The sequence below is a fragment of the Triticum dicoccoides genome, chromosome 3B (genome assembly GCF_002162155.2).
Source record: "Triticum dicoccoides isolate Atlit2015 ecotype Zavitan chromosome 3B, WEW_v2.0, whole genome shotgun sequence".
NCBI classification, from domain to species: domain Eukaryota; kingdom Viridiplantae; phylum Streptophyta; class Magnoliopsida; order Poales; family Poaceae; genus Triticum; species Triticum dicoccoides.
Window position 1 is genome coordinate 25,577,961 of NC_041385.1, and position 8,553 is coordinate 25,586,513.

At 45.9% G+C, this 8,553-nt stretch overlaps 1 pseudogene; it reads right to left on the minus strand.

The window, feature by feature from the left end:
* Positions 1 to 421: 421 nt before the first annotated feature.
* Positions 422 to 1,680, minus strand: LOC119279152 (annotated as a pseudogene).
* Positions 1,681 to 8,553: the final 6,873 nt, after the last annotated feature.

The following is an 8,553-nucleotide window of genomic DNA, read 5'->3' on the forward strand; positions in this document are numbered from 1 at the left end:
CAAATCCACAAGCAGCAAACAATTAGCTCTCTGGCCCACCAAAGGAAGTGAAACAGACCGAAGACACTCATGTAAAGCAAGTAGTTGATGGCTGGTTGAGTATTTTATTGGCCTCTTGGGTCCCGCTTTTTTCAAGGCTGCGAACACCACATTGTGAGACGTGTGCCAAATAATGTCTTCAGGGCATCGCTGCCCAGCCGGCTATATTTAATGAACGGGGCATCGACTACACAGTGGAAGGCCTAACACGACTTGCAAAACTAGTCCCGATGTCAAGGATCTAGGCAACGAAATTATTAAGACAAACATGAATCCGCCTGCTGCAGCAGTCTCCAAACTCAAACAACTGCCGCTGGCAAGATCTGAATCACAAAAAACTGCGTATTACAAAACAGCAAATGTGCAAAACGATCATACGATTTCATCGGAGCGTCGCCACTGCGGCGTGGAAACCGTCGACGTGCTCCTCCCTCACGCAGAACGCTAGTACATTCACGCCGTCGCCGTCCTTCCTCGAACACGGCAGGCACGGGACGACGCAGCCTAGCGTCCACGTCATCTCCATGTTGGCCATCACCCTGGCCGGCCTCCCGCCGCCGAAGTCGACGCCGTCCAGCCCTATGCCGCCCCAGCTCGTCATGAATAGCGGCGTGTACCCGTTCAGCGCGGCAACGAGCTCCTCGCTGAACAACACGGGCTTGTAGTGCCCGAGCATGTCCGGTATCCCCTCCTTTCCGTGCTTGATCAGCTTCACCAACTCAGAGGCGTTGCCGTTCGCCACCGCGCCGCACGTCGTCACCACCATCTGCAACGCGATGCAGTTGCCGTAGTAGCCGTCCTTGGCGCCAATGTGCTTCCGCACGTTGGCCGAGAAAACCAGCGGAGCGGGGGAGGCCGGGTCGGCGTTGATGGCGCGGGTCCGGCATTGCCATATCGCGGCGGCGACAACCTCGAACGTCGAGCACCACTGGTCGACGCCGCCGTGGCCCCGGAACTCGGCCTTGATGCGGTTAACGAAGCTCCAAGGGATGGTCACGTCGGTGTAGGCGAACTCGACGTGCTTGAAGGACAGGGACGGCCCGACGGCAGCGAACAGGTGCGGAATCTCCGGGAGCGACGGGTCGTGCCTAACTGGAACGACGGACGGCGGGGACTGCCCGCGCGCAAGCTCGCCGACGGCTCCTAGGAACTGGGCCACCCCAAAGCCATCAGCGACGACATGGTTCCACGTCACCCCGACGACGTACCCGCCGCAGGCGAACTCGTTGACCTGCATCATCAGCAGCGGGCATTCCGCCAGGCGGGCGCGCTCGCCAAACCGGAGGACTAGGGCATCCAGAGGGGTCACCAGCGGCGCGTCGAGAAACCTCACATCCTCCAGAGTGCAGTTCGCCGTCGCGGCGACGAACTCAACCCCGTCGCCGGTGCATGCGAGCTGGACGTCCGGGCCACTGACGGCCAGGCGACCGGCGACGGGGTAGTAGTGGACCAGTGCGTGAGACATCGCACGCCCTATGGTCTCAGCCGGCTCGTGGATCGGGCGGTCGAAAACGTGGAGCGACGAGATAGACATGTAGAGGACAGCCTTGTCGGTGGAAGTGAGAGGCAGGTTGCCGGCGGCGTGGGCTCCGACGGGCCGATGAGCACCGGCGGTGAGGACTGGGTCACAAGGAATTTCATCGTGCTCGGGAACTTGGTTTTCGATCTGTGGGCTCTAATGGTCAGTCTCGATCGATTAGTAGATCCCACACGTACTTAACTATGGCAAACCTATGCGTACGTAGGACACTGACAACATCCAAGTCGTGGAGTTAACTAACTGGGAAGAAACTCAAGAATCAAGATGCCAATGTCAGGCTTGACCGCAATTTTTCGGATACAAAAATTGCCATGGACAGGCTTGGTAAGTGGACGAGATGTGAAAATATTATAAATAATGAGACCGCCTAGTCGTCGCATTCTCACATGCCTGAAAACAACGCTAGCATCTATCGATTTTAAAACCGTTGGATTTCCTCGCCGTTTTCTTCATCTTCTTTCCTCCATTTTCTTTCTCCTCCATGTCAGGCTACACATCCTCTGCTTTCCCCTGTTCCTGCGTGCCTGAAGTATTGGTAGCCGTTGATCCTCCATCGGACGATCCCGAGACAACCCAGCACCGCTGTTCACTTTTCGAAAAGTGCTTTTACCTTTCCGTTGTTTCTTTTTCCTTCAGTTAGCGTGTAATGGCTATAAAGCCACCCATTCCCTTCTCTTCTGGACATGTTATTGTAATTGGGTTGATCCCATCAAGCCGCCTACGGCGTGCAAACTACTTTCCCTTCCTGCTCAAGCAATACAAACCCTAGTTCATCCCAATTTTCTCCTGCAATTGTGATAAGTTGGTGTTTAAATTCAGTGAATCACTGTCCGGTTCCTGACAATTGGTATCAGAGGCCAGTCCTTCCTCGGCGGCGGTGCTGATGTTGAGCGGTGTGAGGTTGGTTTAGGCTGTAAAATCCCTCTCTCCCCTCGGATCTGGCGGCGGCGAAGTTTGGAGAAGGCCGGAGTGGCAGCGTTCGGGTATAGCCGGAACTACAACCTGGTTACCTGAGGATCTTCCTTGGGGAGTAAAATCCCAGCTCTTGTGGTCCGATCGTGTACCATCGGAGGCAGGCGCAGGCGGCGGTGTAGGCGGCGGTGACTGGATCGACATCACTCCCTCCCATCCCAACCCTGTTCTTGCTTCTGGTCGTGGGAGTAAAGTCCCAGATCATCATGGCAGGGCCGTCAGAATCAGACACGACGGCGGATCTGCAGCTGCAGTCGTTGGAGCTGGATATCAAGGCGTTGCAGCACAACAGAGAGCAAGATCACAAGGAATTCCAGGAATTTCAGGCCATGGTTAACAGGAATTTTGCAACTATGCAAGTGAATTTTGACAAGATCCAGGCCAATTTCAGAAGGTTGTTGCTCGAACCTGAACCTGAAGACCAGTCAGTGGACCAATCAGAACAGGGCAGCGTGCAGCACAAGGCGCCGGACGTTCATACTCCGGTGATTCCTGCAGGGAGGCCTAAGCAACTGTTGCCCAACACTCCTCCTCAGGGAACAAGACAGGAAAAAGAGCAGCCTTTGGTGAGAGGATCTGCAACCCTGAAAGATCACAATGGCAAAGAGCTAAACTTAGATGGCACACCAAAGATGCCATATCGACATCCCAATTTTGGTAGTACTAAAGAGGTGGCTACTGCCGCTGGAAATGGTACACTACAACAGCAACAACAGAACCTGATGCTGGTAGAAGATGTAAACATTGAGGAATGGCCTGATGGACATAAACAGAGGCTGTACACACCTCTGGATAATAGGAGGATGGTGTTGACAGTTAAACCAGCAAAATTGAATCTATCTGAGTTTGAAGGGACTCACCCTGAGTCCTGGATACAGAACCTGGAGCAGTATTTTGCTGCAGCTCGCACACCAATTGAACACAGGACTGAGTTGGCAGTATCCTACTTGAAAGGCCCTGCTGTACAATGGTGGAGAGGCACTGGGTATGCTCCCAGTAATGTGCCCTCGCACAAGTTCTTCTCTTATTTGTCTGACATATTTGCTACAGAGTCAGTCTGTGATGTGGTGAGCTCTTTTCATGCTGCACAACAAACCTCTACAGTAGCTGCCTATGTAGAGCAGTTTGAGCAATTGATGAATATAATGAGGAGAGAAAACCCTGGGATACCTGATGATTATTATGTCACAAGCTTTGTGTCTGGGCTCACTCCTTATATTAAGAGTCATATGGAGTGTTTTAAGCCTAAGGACATGCAAACTGCTGTCTGGTATGCCAGGAGAATGGAAAAGGCCCAACTTCCTGTTCAGCCAGTGCAAGTTAGAGCTTATGTGCCACAACCTAAGAGACAAGTGGTATTTAAACAACCAAAAATACCTACAGCCCAGCCACTGCAAACCAGACACACTATCATTCAATAGGCTAAACAAAATCAGGTTTATTATAAATGCAGAGAGCCCTGGGTGCCTGGCCACAGACAGGTGTGTAGGATGAGCCAAAAGGCTCAAATTCAGGCTTTGCAAACTCCAGAAGAAACAATGCCTGAAACTATCTACGTAACTGATTTTGAAGATCCAGATTTGGAGAATATGGAACCCCCAGCAGCTGATGCAGTCCTGCAAGTATCAATGCATGCAGCTATGGGAATTGGGGCAGCTAAGAACACATTTATCTTGACAGTTAAGGTGGGTAACTCTGTTACAACAGCACTAGTGGACAGTGGTAGTACTTCCACATTTGTCTCACCTGAAATGGCTGCTAAACTACCTGTGACTCCTACTGCAACACCTAAGGTGAAAGTAGTAGTGGCTAGTGGAGGAATTTTGTGGAGTGAGTTTATGTCCCAGAACTGCCCCTATGAAATACAAGGCCAGAAATTCTCACACAGTTTCAGGGTATTGAAACTCAAAGGATATGATATGATTTTGGGAGTGGACTGGTTGAAGAAATACAGCCCTATCCAGATGGACTTCATTAAGATGGAAATGAAGGTGTCCACAAAGGGACACATGGTCACTTTTGTGGATGAAACAGTACCTCTTACTCAACCTACTGCTGCTGATAGTAATACAAATACAATGTTAGAGCAAGCAGTTTGTGGGTTTTTCTTACTTACTGCCTATTGTGTGGAACTTGTAGCAGAAATCCAGGAAGTCCCCCCTTGATCTGCAACCTCTGCTACAAAAATATGAAAAAAAAATCAGGAACCCACTGAGCTGCCTCCCCACTGGCCATGTGATCATAGGATTCCACTAATGGAAGGAGCAAAGGTAGTAAGCCAAAGACCTTACAGAATGCCTCATCACCAGAAGGAAATTCTAGAAAAGATTATAAAAGATCTCTTAAAGGCTGGTGTAATCAGACCTAGCGCTAGCCCCTTTTCCTCCCCTGTGCTGCTGGTCAAAAAGAAGGATGGCTCATGGAGGCTATGCACTGACTATCAAAAACTAAATGCTATCACAATCAAAAATAAGTACCCCATACCTGTGATAGAAGATCTGTTGGACCAATTGAAAGGAGCCAAAAAAATTTCCAAGATTGATCTCAGAAATGGGTATCATCAGATCAGAATGGCTGAAGAAGATATTCATAAAACTGCATTTTCCACCCACATGGGCCTCTTTGAATACCTAGTGATGTCCTTTGGTCTCACTAATGGCCCCCCTTCATTCCAGGCTCTCATGAATATGTTATTGGGTCACCTGAAGTTTGTAGTAGTGTTCTTTGATGATATTCTAGTGTTCAGTATTTCCATGAGCAAGCACAAAGAGCACCTGATGCAAGTATTCGAGATTATGCAAGCCAACAAGTTATATGCAAAAATAGAAAAGTGTTCTTTTGGACAGCAGCAAGTGGAGTATCTAGGGCACATTATCAACCAGGAGGGAGTGGCTACTGATCCTTCCAAAATCAAGGCTATCCAGGAATGGCCAGCACCTAAAACTGTCACAGAGCTGAGGAGCTTTTTGGTCTTAAGTGGTTATTACAGGAGGTTCATCCAGGGATATGGTGTACACTACAAGAAATATGTCAACTTATGACCTTCTGTCAGTGACCCTGGAAGAATTGGTCATAGATTTATGACCATTTGAGACCAATTGGTCAAAAGCTGTTCGAGGGGCTCCAAACCCTAAACCATTGCGACCATTTTGGTCAAAAAGGTCATAATTTCCTTACATGAAATGGTCATAAAGCTAACAGCGCTAGTCCGCTGCCTTATTTCTAGTTGTTAACGACCAATATAGATGGTCATAGCCTTGTAAATTGTGGTGGGTTGCTATGACTAGGCGCCACCTCATCAGTTTTGCCTATGTGTCATGTCCATGTGGCAGGTTTTCCCCTAGGTTATGAAGAAACCTATATTTCTATCATTCCAAAAATTCCCAAAAAAATCTCATAAATTCTTTGGGTCATATCTTCGTCAAATATGTAAAAACCTTCTTTGCCTAGTTCAAAAATAATTCAAAAATATTCATTTTCCTATTCTATTCAGAGTAACAGTTTGTGAAGGAAGTACCACTTTGGCATGTCCAAATAGTATCCATTTTCTACAGTGCTTTCCTATGCCCAAATAACCATCCTCCACCAAATGCCAGCTCAATCCATTCATTATTTTGAGCCGAGCTTCAACATTCGTATTTATGTCCAGTGTGGTGGTTTGCAAAGCAAGTACCACCTAGGCTCCTCCTTTTGAGCTAAAAATTTGTGAAAACGGTCTTCTTAGTAACTAATCATCCTCAGCCAAAAATCACGCCCATTAGCCATGTACATTTCCCGTACCGCTAATCAAACACTTGGCTGCTAATTCATGTTTGAGCATCGATTGGTCTCCTCGTGAGAATCTTATGTTGTAATTTTCTTCCTAGCACCAACCTGGGGAGTGCCCAACCCACTAGACATGCCTAGGCCGCCCAGAACACATGGCAACGCCACGGTCACGCGGTGACCACGCGGCGGGCATGCGAGTTTACGCGCTCTAGAGTTGGGGCCCTCGGCCACCGCCCAAACCTCGACGTATCGCCACCAAACCATGTATTTATGATTAAATAGGTCCTTATGTAACTAGAAATGATTTTTGGAAAAAATAAATACCAAACTATGAGGCAGCTGCAGTTCAAATTTGACCCGCTTCCAACTGAATCGGCAGAAATTTGTCTTTTTCACGAGAGGTGGATAAAATTTTTTTACACCAGAACATTTTGTCAATTGTGCATTAAATATGGCCTAGTATTTTAGAAAAATGATTTGGTCCAATTTTGCAACAATTATTTGGTAGTTCCTTCACAAAAAAACCTCCTTTCGGGCACTCGAAAAATGGAAAATGGTTTTTTCGTCCAACGAAAATGAAAACTTCCTTAGGCAACATTGTTTGCTATTCCAATATGCATCCTTGTGCACAATATGAGATCATTTGAACAAACTATGCCATGAATGTGGCCATAAGATTGATCATTTGGCTTGAAAGCCATGAATCTTCACACTTGATAGCTCATTTCTGAGAACACTTTTTTAAAATAATTACCGTATTACAAGTTTATTATTTTTCCTGGAAACTTGGTCACATATAATGACACAATGCGAAGGTTTTCCAATTTTTTGATTTTTTTTGAATTTTTTATGCCCGTTTCGAAATGCGGTCAACACGGCGGGCTTGACCGTTCCTAGCTAGTGGTTGAATCTTGGAATTTTTTTGGTGTTTCTATGATTAAATAGATACTTATGTACCTAGAAATGATTTTTGGAAAAAATAAAGAGCAAACTATGAGGCAACTACAGTTCAAATTTGACCCGCTTCCAACTGAATCGGCGGAAATTTGTCTTTTTCACGAGAGGTGGATCAAAACTTTTTACACCCAACCATTTTGTCAATTGTGCATTAAATATGTCCTAGTATTTTAGAAAATAAAGATTGTCCAATTTTGCAACAATTATTTGGTAGTTTCTTCACAAAAAAACCTCCTTTCGGGCACTCGGAAAATGAAAAATGTTTTTTTCGTCCAAAGAAAATGAAAACTTCCTTAGGCAACATTGTTTGCCATTCCAATATGCACCCTTGTGCACAATATGAGATCATTTGAACAAACTATGCCATGAATGTGGCCATAAGATTGATCATTTGGCTTGAAAGCCATGAATCTTCAGAGATGATAGCTCATTTCTGAGAACACTTTTTAAAAATAATTGCCGTATTACAAGTTTGTTATTTTTCTTGGGAACTTGGCCACATATAATGACACAATGCGAAGGTTTCCCAATTTTTTGATTTTTTTTGAATTTTTTATGCCCGTTTCAAAATGCGGTCAAAACGGCGGGCTTGACCGTTCCTAGCTAGTGGTTGAATCTTGGAAAACTTTTGGTGTTTCTCTGATTAAATAGATACTTATGTACCTAGAAATGATTTTTGTAAAAAATAAATAGCGAACTATGAGGCAGCTGCAGTTCAAATTTGACCCGCTTCCAACTGAATCGGCGGAAATTTGTCTTTTTCACGAGAGGTGGATCAAAACTTTTTACACCCAACCATTTTGTCAATTGTGCATTAAATATGTCCTAGTATTTTAGAAAATCAATATTGTCCAATTTTGCAACAATTATTTGGTAGTTCCTTCACAAAAAAACCTTCTTTCGGGCACTCGGAAAATTAAAAATGGTTTTTTCGTCCAAAGAAAATGAAAACTTTTGACAACCAATCATTTTGTCAATTGAACATTAAATATGGCCTAATATATTATAAAAATGATCTGGTCCCATTTTGCAACAAATATATGGTAGGTCATTTAAAAAAAACTCAATTTACGCACTCGAAAAAATAGAAAATGAATTTTTTGACCAATTTAGATGGTCATAACGTCGTATTGTATTCTGATTGGTCCGTGGACGCATCACGCGGATCATGCATCGAATACCGTCGGATGATCGTGGATCCAACGGCAGTCATCAGCCCTTCCACACCAACCCTGAAACCCTAGCTATGTCCTCGTGGTCATTTTCCATCCACCCCC